This window comes from Malaclemys terrapin, chromosome 17 (assembly GCF_027887155.1).
Source record: "Malaclemys terrapin pileata isolate rMalTer1 chromosome 17, rMalTer1.hap1, whole genome shotgun sequence".
Classification (NCBI taxonomy): Eukaryota; Metazoa; Chordata; order Testudines; family Emydidae; genus Malaclemys; species Malaclemys terrapin.
This window is the reverse complement of record NC_071521.1, coordinates 18,010,347-18,026,092: the sequence shown is the minus strand read 5'-3', so window position 1 is coordinate 18,026,092 and position 15,746 is coordinate 18,010,347.

Here is a 15,746-nt window from a genome sequence, read left to right as displayed (position 1 = left end):
AACCCCCCCCCCCCGGTCCCCAGTCTGCCCTGGTCCCGGGGCTCCTGCAGACCGTGTCCGGGGAGAAGCGATCTCTCCCCCGCCCGGCTTGTTCTTCGCGGGGAGCCCCCCGCCGGGCCGTCGGCAGCCCCCTCGCTCCCAATCCGCCCCCGCGGGCCAAGAGCGGCGCCCGGCCCCTCGGCTCCCTCCAGCTCTCCCGCTCTCCAGCGCCTTTCTCCCGCCGCCGAGCGGCCGGGCTCCCCGCCCGGCCCCGGAGCCAGCGCCCGGCGCCCGCCGGGCCCCGCCGCCGCTGGATCGGGCCCCGCAGAGCGACTTTGCCAAACTGTTGAGCCGGCGCCTGCCCCGGGTCCCGTCCGCTCCCCTGGCGCCGGCTCGCCAGGCCCCGCCCCCTGCCAGCAACACCTCCGGAAATGACGTGTCCCTGACTGCTCTCCGGTTGCCAGGAGACGGGGTGATACAGTCCAGGGTGATACAGTCCAGTTCGGTGCATGGGGGCCTCTCACTGTGGCAGGCGCATTGTGGGCTTGGATACAGGAGCACTGCGGCGCCTTTTCCTTCCTTCTTTCTGGTAAAAGCAGAGACAACCTCTGCAATCCCCCATTGCCATTATAACCGCAGGGGACAAGCAATTTAAATTAATGGCGATAGCCCATCTCCTAGAACTGGAAGGGACCTTGAAAGGTCATCAAGTCCAGCCCCCTGCCTTTAGTAGCAGGGCCAAGTACTGATTTTGCCCCAGATGGCCCCCTCAAGGATTGAACTCCCAACCCTGGGTTTAGCAGGCCAATGCTCAAACCACAGTAATTTGGTATGCATGGAGAGACTCAGATCAAGGCAGTGAATTGTTTATTACGCAAAGAGGACTTGAGAGAAGAGCAGTTGAGAGGAACTACAATGAATGGACTTGCAAATTTCACAGCCGGGGATGTGCTGTTCTGGAAGGGGATGTGAAGTGTCTCTGAGTTTGAACGTTGTGAGTCTGATTCTGCTCTTATCCTGTACACGAGGGTAAATCAGGAGTGACTCCGTTGAAGTCAAAGGAGATACGCCAGTGCAAAACTGGTGCAGCTGAGAGAAAGGTCAGACCTTCTCTTTGTTGCCAGTTGTTTAGACATACTGAAATTCTCTTTGCTACCTTTTTTTTAAAAATGTACAAACAAGTTGTCTGAGGTGCCACTGTCAAATGTGGGAATGAATTGTCTACCCGGGAGCTAATTTCCATGGCATGCGGTTAATGTTCAAACGTCCTTAGCTTGGTTTTCCCATTATACTCAAAATAAAACTTCATATTTACCCAGCACTTTCCATCTTCAATGTGCTTTAGGAACATCAGGCAATTAATTCTCAGCACACATCTTTGCTAGGTAGCTCCCATTCCCTGGTATGCTGGTGAGATTTCAGAAGTGGCTGGTGACTCTGGGGGATGCAGTGTTGGGGTTCACACTGAGGCACCTGAGCGAGGCCTGATTTGTAGAGTATGAGTGCTGACCACTTTCTAACATCAGGCCCATTTATAGTCAGGCACCAGAAAATTAGGCAACCAAAATCACGAGTCCCTTTTGTAAATCTTGGTTATAATAAGTGCCTACAGAGACAGATGGATAATGATCACTCTTGTTTAATAACATTGAAAGCAGAGAGGTAAAGTGGTTTGCCCAAGCCCACAGAGGGTGTTTGTGGAAGAGATGGACTTAGATGTTTAGGCCATTAAACCATGCCGCTCTCCTCTCCAATTATAGTTGTCATGACTGGGTTTAATAATTCGTCTCCATATGTGATTAACCTCTAATCTTTTTACTAATAAGGATAGTAGTTGTATTATGGGGTTCAGGGACCTCAACTGAGATTAGGTCTCCTTTGTGTTAGGTGCTGTACAAACACAGAGCAAGAGACCATACCTGCTCCAAAGATCTTACAAACACAGGTCCCAACCCTGCATTGTCAGCTATATAGGTCTGCCCCCATGCAGAGCCCCATAGAGGTTAATTGGGCTCCATGCAAGTGCAGGGCTCTGTCTGCATGCAGCCCATTGCAGAGAATGGAGCCTAAATGAGGGGTTTAGTATGTTTGTTTTGTTTTGGGTAATAACAGTGCTGTACAATCTGAGACCTGATCCTGCCTTCCTTGTCCAGCCATTGATTTCAGTGAGAAAAAGAGAGTGCCAGGAATGGTGGATCAGACCCATTGTAACTAATGAGTCATTGCCTAGGGAAGGATCAGGGTGTGAAAATGGTGAAACGGGATTGTTTCCATCCCTTTAACATGCAAAATGCGTGTGTGTGTGTGTGTGTGTGTGTGTGAGATCACAAGTCCTCACCGTACAGTGGCAACAGGCTGGAAGGGGAATAGGCTGATATTTCACTGGTAGTTTCCCCCCATCCATCTTGCATAAGTACCTTCAGATCTGCTCGCAAACTGTGCAGTTTACTCTGGTGTTTTGTGCAGCTGAGACCCAGAATTCTGTTTCCTCCCTGATAGTGAATTAATTGTTTAGAAATGACATGATGGGAAAGGAAGATCTCAGTGTATCTAAAAGCTGCTCTGGGCCAGCCTATAGGTCAGAGAATAAGAGTCAGTTTACACACTGTTCTGAGGAGAATACCTTGGTTTGGATGTCCACTGCCCCTTCAGAGTGAACTGGTTGTTTGACCCTTGAGAGTATTTTTTCCATTGCTGATGTGCCAATCCAAGTTGTTAATAATACTAGTAATTAATAATAGCTAATATGTTTAATAATTATTAATTCTGGTTAATAATAATAGTAATAAGTCATCTACACTAAAGCTGTGACTCATCAAAGCATTTAAGAACATGCTTAAATTTAATCATATTTACATCCCATTGATGTCAACAGGACTTAAGTACATGCTTACTTTTCTGAATAGGGACTGGCTGATGTCCCTGCTTACATAAGCCAGTCCCTATTCCCTGAGTGACTCTGGGCCTAAGGGCCTCATCCAAACCCATCAAAGTAAAATGGAGTCTTTCCATCAACTTCCTTGGTCTTTGGATCATATAATACAGCTCCGTTCATTTAGGAGACTCAAAGCACTCCATAAACACTGGCTAAATCGCCTCACAAAATCCCCATCTGGTACATTCTGGCTATGTAGGGTCCATTTACACTTACCATTAAATGCAGTCACTCCTTAGTGGAATCCTAAAGGCAGCTCCTAAACATCGCCTGACACAGCAATCTAGGCCAGGAAGTGAAGAAGGATACTACATCCAGTTATGACAGAAAGAAGAAATGTAAGGGAGAGCATTAACCCAGGGAGACAGCTATGGCAGAAGGGGTAACACCCCCATTTCTAAAGAGAAATGTTATGGTAGCTTAAATGACCACAAACGATCAGGGCTTTAATGAAGCAACATGGTCTAGTGGGTAAGGCAGTAGTTTGGGGCTCAGAGGAGCTGGTTTCTGGTCTACACTTTGCCACCAGCCTGCTGTGTGACCTTGGACAAGTTGCTGAACCTCTCTTTCTGCTCCTACACAGTGTCTGTCTTCTCTGTTTGGATTGTCAGCTCTTCTGGGCAGGGGCTCTCACTCACCGTGTGTGTACAGTATCTGGCACAATGGGGCCTTGGTCTTAGGTGAGGCCTCTGTATGTTACCATAATGTAAACAAAACAATAATAAACGGAGAGATGGACCTTCTGGCAGCACAGGGTCCCCTGGCATGACACCGGGGGATTGGATCCCTTCTCCTATCTATACTCTGAAGGTCTCCCATCCAAAATGGAGCCAGCCCATTGCTTGAGGTGGAATGACTGCAGGCCACGAGCGTTCTTCTTTCCAAGGTAAGATCACACCTTCAAATTAATTTCACTTGTGACCTTTGCTAAGCTTAGAACATGACGCTTCAGGAGAAAAATCAGTTGAAAAATGCATTGCGACCACGGGGTCTCATTGGTTGATTAATTTTGTTTATTATGTACATTTTCATTTAATCTTTCCTTTTCCTCTGTCTTTGGCACATGAGCGAAAACCATTTTCTATTCCAGAGTCATTAAAGTCTCTCTTTCTCTCTATCCTTTGCTGAAGTGCCTTCTATCCAAAGCAATAGAGGAGGATTAAACTTAATCTATCAGATGCATCTCGCTGGCAATAGAATTCATTTTATTCATGGATATAATGAAAGGGCTTTAACAGCTGCATTACAAGTAGTCTTATGTATCAAAGCTTTGTTGGCTCATTCAGGGCTTTGTTTAAAACAAAACAAAAACTGGCAGATTCCTAATTTGGGTTCTAACTCTGATAAATAAGCAGATGGAACAGCCAATGTAATTGGGAAAAAAGGACAATACAGTATATGGCAGAAAAGTGAGCAAAACTAAACAACACAACAGCAGCAACAGAAATTAAAAAAAACAAGGGAAGGGCAAAAAAGGTAAAGAGTTAACAGTAGAATAGAATCCCTTCAAAGTAGTTGTTACCGACCACACATTAATGCCTAAAAACTGCCATGGAGAATCTGTCTATCTAGCGTATTTGTATGCCCTGTGAAAGACTCAGACCAGTGGGGTACAGGAGTCTGGTCGAGGGCAAATATACTGGTCACTGGATGAGTAGTTTTCTGTTCCCTGAGTGACCAGGGCAGGGGCTGCACTAGAGTAATCAGGAACCTGCTAGAACCAGTTAAGGCAGGCAGGCTAATTAGGACACCTGGAGCCAATGAAGAAGAAGCTGCTAGAATCAATTAAGGCAGGCTAATCAGGGCACCTGGGTGTTAAAAGGAGCTCACTTCAGTTTGTGGTGTAAGTGTGAGGAGTTGGGAGCAAGAGGTGCAAGGAACTGAGAGTGAGAGCTGCTGGAAGACTGAGGAGCACAAGTGTTATCAGACACCAGGAGGAAGGTCCTGTGGTGAAAATAAGGAAGGTGTTTGGAGGAGGCCATGGGGAAGTAGCCCAGGGAGTTGTAGCTGTCATGCAGCTGTTACAGGAGGCACTATAGACAGCTGCAGCCCACAGGGCCCTGGGCTGGAACCCGGAGTAGAGGGCGGGCCTGGGTTCCCCCCAAACCTCCCAATTGACCTGGACTGTGGGTTTTTCCAGAGGGGAAGGTCTCTGGGTTGTTCCCCAACCCACATGGTGAATCTCTGGGGCAAGAAAATCCACCAATAAGTGCAGGACCCACCAAGATAGAGGAGGGACTTTGTCACAGCCCCCATCATTGTTGTACCTGGGCACCAGGGGAGGCAGGTGAACCTGCCCTTTGGGGAGGCTAGCCCTTGGCCCCTTTTGCCCCCACTCTTCTGCTGGAGCCCTGGGACCTCCCCACTGTGGCTGGAGGAGCCCCAGCTGAACTGCCCCAATCTCTGGGCCACCAGCCAGTCTGAGTTGGCCTGACACTGGGGCTGGCCCATCTGAGCTGCCCTGAGCCGGCCCACCCAAGCTGCCCTGGCTGGTCTGAGCACCAGCCTGTCCCCTGGGTCACTGGCCAGCTCGAGCACTGGCCTGATCTCCAAGCCAGCCGGACCCCTGGGCTGGCCTGCCCTAGCCAGCCTGGGCTGCTGGCAGGCTGAGCCCCTGCTGGCTTGGGGGGAGAGGAGCAGCGGGGGGGCTCGGGGTGGAGCATGGGCGGGGCCATGGCCTGGATTAGGGGAAGCTTAACTTCCCCTGGCCTATTATACCCATTGCCCATGCTGGGCACCTCACACTCTTTAATATATTTGTCCTCACAACACCTGGGAGATAGGAAAGTGTGAGCATCCCTTTTTTCGATCGCTGGGGAAGTGAGGCATGAACACGAAATGATTTTCATACAGGAAGTCTGTAACAGAGCAGGGAAGGGAACCTGCCGTTGGCAAGTTCTCCATTAGTACACTAACCGGGGACCAGCCTTCTTGGTTACCAGGCCCAAGCCGGTGGAGCTTAGAGTAGATGCTGAGCTGGCCCTGCACATTTTGATTGTTGCTGGCTCTAAAAGCGGCTACATGCCCAGCAAGCATCAGATAACGGGACAAATTCAGCCGAATGCAGCTCAAAGTAAACAGTGGCAACTCTCGTGGAAGTGGCCAAATTTTGGAATGATTGCGCTTTCACAGCGGTGTGAACTCGAGAGACCTCAACTCTCCATTCGGCTGCCTACCTAGGAATATCTACTGCACTGGGTAATCTCTCAGTGCCCAGTTATTCTGGGCTTAGAACAGTGTAACTAAATAACATCCAGGCCCAATAATAACTATTTCTCTCCCCTGTCGCACTTTTCCTCAACAGATCATAAAGCACTTTACAAAGGCAGGCAGCGTCATTATCCCTATTTTACAGACCGGGCAAGTGAGGCACAGAGCGGTGAAATGGCTTGCCCAAGGGCACCAAGAAGGCCAGTTACAGAGTCAACAATGGAGCCCAAGTCTCTTGAGTCCCAGTCTAGTGCACTTGCACCTAGGCCACACTGCCCCCCTACACTAACATTGCATTTGACCCCTGGAGTGAGGGCAACACAAGCCATGGGGTCTGATTCCGATCTCTTTTACAGTGGTGCTATTCAGGTGGAATGCTCTGGGAGTTGCTACTATTTAACATGTAGGAGGAGTGTTTAAGTTCCCACACAGAACTGGTCCCTAACAGTGTGGCTTTGGGTACAAGTCGTGTGTGTGGGTTTTTTAAAAAGGAAATAGAGCTAGAAACATGCAGGGAAGCAAGACCATTTGCATCACTTTGGGGCAGATCTTCCGCTGTGTAAACTGGCATTGCTCCTTGGAGTCAATGGGGCCAAATCCTCAGCAGAGGTAAATTGGCATCAGCTCCATGAAGCTAGTCCTCAGTTGGTGTAAATTGTCATAGCTCAATTGATTTCCACGGAGCAAAGTCCTGAGGATCTGGCCCTTTTAATTGACAAGTGTGAAGATGCAGGTAAAGAATTGAATACCCTACAGGGCATTTTGGACGTAAAACCTAATATCAACATAAGCCAAAGAAGACTGGATCTCTGCTTCACTTAAGCTACACATTTACTACAGACAGGTGGTGTAGTGGGTAGGGCAGCAGTCAGAATCCTAGAGTACTATTTCTAGCTCTGGCAATGGTGCACTTTATGACCTTGGGTGTGTCTCCTAAACTGGGGCTTATGACACTTATCCCATCGTCTTCTGACACTCTGCAAACTAGGGATGGGAGCTAAGTATTATCATTCCTTTGCTTCTCCCGACACACCCCTATACAGCTTTGTCAGTGCCTCACAGTCCTTAGCTGCACATTTTGCTACGACAGTCAGGCATCTCTGGAGCACAGACTGCCAATCATAACACATGGCCTGTTGCTTTGGTAATGTGGACTGTGTTACACTAGGGACTAGGGTGAGATCAGCGTATTAACTTCAGGGGGCAGAAGTCAACCCTGGTCATTGAGATAAAAGACGAATTGTCAGTCCGATGTGCCCCCAATAAGGTTGTAATCCTTCCACGAGGGGAGCGTTTGGAGCTACAGTCACTGAGACAACTCAGGCTGCCACAAGGGTCTGTCAAGACTTTGATTCTGAGTTATTTGAACTGCTGTGTCCATAGCGCGTGGCTGTGTTATGGGGCAGTGCAGCCTGTTGGAGAGTGGAGGAGATTGAAGGGGGAATTCGAAATAGCAATTTGCTATAAAAAAAAATCCCAAAGTAGGGACTTTATAAGAAGCTTATTGTTGACCCTTGCAATCTGCACTGACCCTTTTTAATAAGATTACAGTCCATTCATCTTCAGAGCAGGCACCCGTAAATCCAAGAGCTAAAACTCATAAGATTTCAGATGGGGAAAAAAAAATGCAGGGCTAGAGTTTCAAACCAGCTCAGGGCCAGGTTTCCAAATCCTCAGCACTGACAACTGGGGCCAGACTCCCCAAAGAGCTCAGCTCCCATGTAGGTATCTAGCCAAAGGCCATATTTTCCAAGGAGCTCAGCTCTCCCAATGGGCTGAGCTCTTTGGAAAAGCTGACCCCTTATTTTGGTGTCCAAATGAGGGCAACTTAGCTCTTCGAACACTCTAGCCCCCTGTGAACACATGGAAGGAGCCACCTCATAATGAATCAACTGGTGATTTGTTTCCCCCTCACTACAGTACATCGAGGTCATTCAGACACACTGTAGGTTCAAGCCGCCTACGATAGTGATCTGTGGAGTTTTAGTTTTAAAATGAAGCTGCCTCTGATTCTTCTCTTAGGCTGCTTTAAGGGCCGGATCCAAAGCCCGGTAAAGCCAATGTGTCTCATTCCGCTGGCTTTCATAGGTGCTGGAATGGACCTAAATACACTCAGTGGAGTGACACCAGTGTACTTCTGAGGAGAACTGGACTCTAGGGGCACTAAAGAGACAATTGTGCTGATTTACACCACATTTACACTAAGGATCTAGCTCATTGTGTTTGAAACCAACTGTACAGTTCAGGTAGGTACAATTCATACTTCAAGTTCCCAAATAGAGGACACAGCCTGGGGGAGGGGAAGAGGGGGTACAGTTGAGGGGTGTTGGAGGGATGGGTGTGTACTCTGAGGGGTTACTGGAGGTGCTAGAGGAGTGTATGTCCTGGGAGGGGGTATTTTGGGAGTGCTGGAGGGGGTATAGTTGAGGGGTTGGAGGGGGATATAGTTGAGGGAGTTGGAGGGGGTGCTGGAGGGATGGGTGTGTACTGTGAGGGGTATTTGGGGTGTTGGAAGGGATATTTGGGAGTGCTGAAGGGGTATTTGGGGGTGTCTATATTGGGAGGGAGTATTTGGGGGTGTTGGGGGTACCTGGGGCCTCACACTTGAGATAGGGGGCAATGTCACGCTCCCTGCCACGGTGGTATGGTGGCTGGTGCAGGCCTGGGACCCAGCACCAGCCTGTCAGTCAGGGCTTTCCTGTGGGCCGCTGCCTCTCCCCAGGGTGGGGAGCCAGAGTCTGGCCCTGTCACCCCTCCTGGCTGGGTTCAGAGGCCCCACGGTGGGGCAGGCGGCCTGGCTGAAAGATGCTTGGCGGCTCCACTCACCTGGCGGGCCAGGCTGGGCCAGGTGGGATCTGGCAGCTGCGAATGCAGGGGAGGGGCCAATCGGGGCAAGATGGCGCTTTCTGAGATGCAGCATCTGCTTGCAAAAATCCCAGCCATTTCCTCTGATTTGAAAAACCCTCCTGGTTGGAGGGCTGAGGATCCAAAAGAGGTTTTCCTGGACATTACCCAGACATATGGTAATGCTAAATTCAGGGCTAAATCCCTTCCCAGTGTGTCTCAGAGTCGTGTGAGTTACCCAGGCCCTGAGAATTTACCGGCCTGATACTGTGTTTCAGTGGAGTTACTTCCCACTGGCACCAGTGTAAGTGGGGGGAACACCAGGCCACTTACAAGCACAGCAGTGCCAGTTCCCTTACTGAGTCTGAGCAGAACCTTACTCTGCAAGTGGCTCCATTGATCTGAGCGCAGGTCACAGTGTGACCCACTATGTGCTTATGTTAAGCAGTAAAGGAGCTACGTACAATGTGGGTCAAAGCAGGGGGTGGGGGGAGGGAGACGGCATCCACTGGGACAGGTGAAACAGCTGGGAAAGAGTTAAAGGCTTCCTGCCTGTCACATGACTCAGTAGGGGATTGAAAGAAAGGGCTTGTCCTTTTCTTTGGGGGCTGGGAGAAGCCAGGGGAAAGACTCTGCGGACAGCAGTCTGGTTCGGTGAGGGCACCTCTCACTTGGGCCCAGGCCTTCAGATTGCAGCACAGTGCCAGGGCGTTGGCTGGAGTGGGGGTGGCTACCCCATGTGTGGCAGTTCCTGGGCGTGGATCTAATGGTGCCTCCCCTGTTTGCCCCCCAATTGCACATTCCTTGCCAGCCTATAAGGCTTAATCCTGCCCCATGGAAGCCCATGGGAGATTCTTCATCAATCTGACTGGGCGCAAGTTCAAGGCAATATAGCTTTGTATGGGGCCCACCTCTCAGAGGTACAGTGAGTGCAGAAACCAGCCCTACTCTGCCCCTAACCACGTCCCATAGTGAGGAGGCTCCTCCCCCGTTGGTGATTTCTAGCCCAAGAGGAGCATGCTCGTTTCCCGTAGGCGACGCAGGGCAGGAAGAGGCGATGCTTGTGTCTTGACACTTGGGCTTCAGAGCCCACTGGAATGAAGAGTTCTGGCAGGCTGGCTGGTTGGTTGGTGAATGCATGATACGTAACAGCAGCCCAGCAGCGGGACTCTGGACATCTCTCAGTTCTGAGAGTGCATTTAAAGGCTATAATGCCCAACTTCTGTAGTGTGGGCATTGATTTAGTCCTATCAGTAACCTCCAGCAGAATGAGTGCTCTCATTCCTTCAGGATAAAATAATCCAGTGCCCTTGGAGAGTGCCAGACGAAGACATCGCCTCGCCCTTCGCTTTAATCCAATTGCTGTTGCTTCCCAGAACTCCCTCCTGAAAGCTGGTTGTGCAGTCTCCAATGCCTTTATGTTCCCAGGTAAAAGAGCCGTTGCGCGAAGAGGGTGAAAAGCACATTTCAGAATGGCAATTCCTTCCTGCCGAGCTGGAGGATTTCACTGAACTGTGAGAAAGTAGGGAAGGAAGAAGGAACCCTTCTTTGCTGTCAGGCTCCTTCAGAGAGCATTAGGAGAGAGGCTGTGTTCAGGGCTGCATCTTGAGTAAATCCTGCTTTAGCAGATTGGCCCACAATCCTCTCATTATAGTGCCTAGGATGTGCTGTATGAACACGTGCTGCTCCCTGGGGTGGATGAGAATCAACTGTGAGTGTCTGAGTTTGGGTGATATTTACTTTAAAAAACCCTGCTCCAAGGGGGGGGAGGGGAGGAGGAATGAGTTGGTTGCAAATATTTTCTGATAAATAGGGAAATGCTGGGCCTGGAACAGGTGATTATTTGTATTATGGTAGAAGCCCCAGTCCTGGACCAGGCTCCATTGTGCCAGATGCTGCATGAACACACAACAAAGAGACGGTCCCTGCCCCAAAGAGCTGAATACAAGACAAGAGACATCAGGTGGAGACGGACGGAAGAGCACAAGGACACAATGAGACAATACGCAATAAATGGTATTTAGTTATGCTGGGATTTATAAAAGAGCTAAGAGTATGTCTACACTACTCACCGGATCGGAGGGCAGCGATCGATCCAGCGGGGGTTGATTTTATCGCGCCTAGTCTAGACACGATAAATCAACCCCCGAGCGCTCTCCCGTCGACTCCTGTATTCCACCTCCGCCAGAGGCGCAGGTGGAGTTGACGGGGAAGTGGCAGCAGTGAAGACACCAGGGTAAGTCAATCTAAGTACATCGACTTCAGCTACGTTATTCACATAGCTGAAGTTGCGTAACTTAGATAGGCCTGGTCTACACTTGGGGAGGTAATCTAAGTGACTTAGGAGGATCACCAGTTAGAACTGGTCAGCAACCAGAATTTCCATTGCGTGGGAAATTGACATTTTGGGGAAAAAAAGTTATGAATGGGAATGAAAAGTCAAAAAAAAAAAAAAATTCCAACAAAAGTTGATCATAGACCATCAAAATGTATCATGCTGATAAGGTAAAACCAGGTTGTTTTGACTTTTTCATTTCAGTTAGACTTTGTTACATTAAAAAACCCACAGTGAATCAAAACAATAACATTGAAACAATGTTTTTACTGTGCTTCAAAACGTTTCAGCATTATCAAAACAAACCGATAAAGTCCAAACAAGGGGCTTAGATTTTTTCCCTGTCAAATGTTTCATAAAAATTGAAGTATTCCAACGAAACATCATGATTTTGACAAAACTGCATTTTATGATGAAAAATTGTTCCATCAAATATTTGTTGGCCAGCTCTGCCCTCAATAAAGCCCCAAATAGAGCAATGCAATTTAATATAACCCAGCCCTAGGCCGCCAGGTGACTTAAAAACTCAACCCCACCCTCCTGGCAATTCCCCACTTTTACAACCCCTCGGCCTCATTTCTAAATGCCTGGGGGACAAAAAGCTTTATGATTAGGGCTTCCCTTTTTGTGCAGCACAAGACATCTTTGATTCTCAGTATAAGGCTGAGTGCTGGGGATAAGGAAGAGGCAGACAAGGTGTGCTGCAAAGCATGGGATTTCATTACAACCTAGTCTCCAACTGGGGCTGCTTGTTAGCCTGTTTGCATGATTTTATTACAGATTCATGTCAGCTCCCACGCAGTGAAGTGCAGGAGGTTTGATCCTGTGCGCTGCTGGATGTCTGTAGATTCAATCAACAGGAAGGCGAGGTCTCTCAGCAGCCTGCAGAGAGCCCAGGTGCTGTACACATGTAGGACCAGATCCTCTGATGTAAATTGGTAACCCTCCATTGAAATCAAGGGAGTGATGCCCCTTTACACCAGCTGAGGCACTGGTAACATCTCAGGAACACAACCACACAGATAAAGTTAGCGGGTCTGGGGGTGACATGGGCACACATAGAGCGAGCATCAGGCTGAGAGGGACAGACATAGGATGGGAACAACTTGTGGGATGGAAATATGCTCCTCATTCCCGCAGGGGTGCACTTCCTCAGAGCCTGGGGATCTATAGCCTGCCTGCAGAGATGCAGCATGGTCTGGAAATTAGGAGACCTGGGTTCTATTTGTGACTGGCCGGGGGACCCTGGACAAGACACTTCCTAGCTGTCTGGGCCTCTCTTTCCCCTCCTATCATCTGTCTAGCTGGTCTATTTAGACTGTGAAGGCTTCAGGGCAAGGATTCTCTCACTATGTGTTTGCACAGCGCCTAGCATGATGGGGCTCTGATCTTGGCTGCTCTAGGTGCTACTGTAATACAAAGAATAATGTAGGTCAAACAGGTTGCAGAGATCCCTAGCAGGTATAGTCCCACCCAACCTGTGTGCTTTCTCTCAATCGTACACCACCTGAGGTCTAGTGCATAGCATAATTGCCAGGCTGGAGAACACCAAAGGGATTCAGGGGGAAAATGCAGTCTATCGATGAACTAGGATATGCTAAATTGGTCTGAGCTTCCCAGGCAATTTGCTCATTTTCACCAGCTGAGCCTCCTAGCAGGTGGGAGAATCCGCAGCCTTCGCCCACACAGAAACCTGCACCGTGCTAATTCTTTATTAACAATCTAATGCGTTCATTATTCGGGCAAATTTGTTCCGGTCTGTTCATTTCTAAAGCCCGTCCATTTAACGGGGCCAAACTCCACACTCAGTGACCCTGGTGCTAACTGCTGCTCTCAGCCACGTGGGTGTAAAGCCAGGGGGATTCCACTGACATCAGCAGAGTTTCTCTAGATTGAACCAAGCCTGCTGAATCCAATCATTGAGCATCCACGCTTGCTCGAGGGGTTGGTTTGACGGTAGAGGCAGTTGTTGGCAGCAAGTTGGTTTGCTCTTCACAAGGGCTCAATGGCCCCTCTTTGGGCAGTGCCTAGCGCGGCAGGGTCCTGGTCCATGCTGGGAGCTTGTTGGTGCTATGGCAATAATAGTAAGAGTGGGTGAAGCACCCCTCTTCATAGAGCCTGCAAGTTCCAGGTACTTCTCAAATCCCACAGAAGTTCGCCGGTGCCGGGCCTTGTGCTGGCTTCTGCAAGGGCTGAATTTCATCCCCTGTGAACCGGTGGGTTGGGAGGAGCAGGGGAGAAGACACCTCCTGCCGCAGACATTGCTGAAGCCCCACACCAGCAAATGAGTCCTAAGGCCCCCCTATCCCCGGCCTCTCTTGCGCTATTGCCCTGTACTGACACCAGGCTGGTGGGCAGATGTCTCTTTTGCCCTTAAGCAGGTTTAGGACACTAATAGGGATTTCTTTCATGGGCCTCCTCTTGCACAGGTGCAGGTATGTTCTCTCTGCTGAGCCACAGGGCTCGGCTGCATGACAGGAATTAAAGGTCCAGAGGCTCCAGTTCTGAACAGCTGTTGGCCAAGTTGATCCAGCACATCGCCTGGCTCTAGTGAGACACAGAATGTATAGAAACACTATAGCCCAGCATCCTTTGCCCTGTAATTCATTCCAAGGCTTTGGAAGGGAATGGAAGATACATACTCTTACTCACATGAGTAATAAAGGATCAAATGCCTTGTCACTACAGTATAAACACATCTCTCTGCCGCTCCTCCTCCCAGAGCAAATCTGCCCAGGAGGCCAGCGTGAAGGTGGGGGATTGTGTTCCCTGCTGAGTTATTAAAACACTGCAAGAATAGAATCAAAAGAACATGCGATAGGTTAATGAAGTACTAATCTCCGCTGCTTCGTGGTATATGAAGTAATAAACAGCTGCTGCGATTGATTAAATGTAGAAGCAAAGCAGAGGCACTTAATCAATCACCTAAGCCTTTTTATTTTTTAAGTTTGAAATTAATTTAGTGCCAACAGAACACCAGTAACTGGAGCCAGAGGGCTGCTACTTAACCCCAGGAATGAAGTTGTCTGGATGGCCACAGAGTGAGCTCCCCAGGCACTCGATCCCTTGCCAGCTGTTATACCCACCACCCAACCCAATATCCACATCATCATTACACTGAAACTCAGCTGGCTTCATGTTCCATTCCATCGGGGAGGGTTTCCACTGGGCAGGCTGCTCCGGAGGAGGGAGATCAGCAGGATTGGGAGCATCGAAGGAGCCTGCAGACCAGGAAGCAGGGCCAAGGGGGTAAGACACAGGAGGAAATGCCTGAGTCGTGCCATAGGGTCCCACCCATTCAGACCCTCCTTTCGAGTTTATCGGCACCTCTGTGCAGCCATTGCAACTGATCAGCCAGCGCCAATACTGATCCCCAACAGCAAACAGCAGATGTCAGTATCTCAGGGGAACACAACCTTCCTGCCACTCCCGAGCTTTGTAGCACCTGGATACCACCACGATAGAGCAATTTCACAGCCCTTCCATGGTCCCCCAGCTCCATCGTAGCAGGGAAAGGGTCCAAAGCAGCGTCCAGAGAAGTAAATGAAGCAAGCAGCCTAGGCTCTATGTTGGCATCCAAAACTGACTAGCATCCCTGTTGCTCAGGGTTAAGATCCCTATGGCATGACTTAGGAGAAGATCCATTGATGGGGCAGTTTGAGGGAACCTGGCACTGGCCTTGCCCATGCTGTCCTTGTCTTGGGGATAAGCAGAGAGATACCATCTCTGGGGAATCTCCACCTGGTGCCTTCCATCGACACTACATTCATGATGAAGATTATTTTGGTAGATGGGCCAGCGTCCCAGTCTGGGTTAGGCCCCTCTGGAAAAGAAGAGGAGTTATTCCACCTGGCAACAAGGCCAATTAGGAGGAGATACTGTCCTTGTAACAGAAACTGGACACACATTGAGCTTTCAGGACAGCATGGTCCTATCTATTTACCACTTACTCAGCCATCTACCCTGTCTATTCCCATACATAACCATCGAGCTATGGTACTTCTATGGCCTCCGTTGCCATAGTACGTGAGCACCTCTCAGTCTTTACCGTATTTATCCTCTGTGAGGTAGGGCAGTGCTATTATCCCCATTGTATAGATGGAAAACTGAGGCACAGAAAGAATAAGGCGCAGATCTCAAAGGTATAGTGAGGCAGAGTGGCCTCCAAGCTTCACAGGGAGGAACTACCACACTCCCCGTGATGGGGGGAGCCAAGCCAGCCCCATCCCTTGCGCCAGAAGCAGGCGGGAAGTATAAGAGGCGAGCCCTTCAGCTCAGTTGGAGGGGAGCCAGCAAAGGAGGCTGACATCTCTAGCCTGCTGCAGGACTCCAGCCGCACTACCGTGTAGGGCACTCGCCCCAGAGGAGAATGAGGAGCTGCAGGGACTGCTGTCCGCTGCTTACCCGGAGAACAAACAGATGACAGAACCCTACCAATGGACT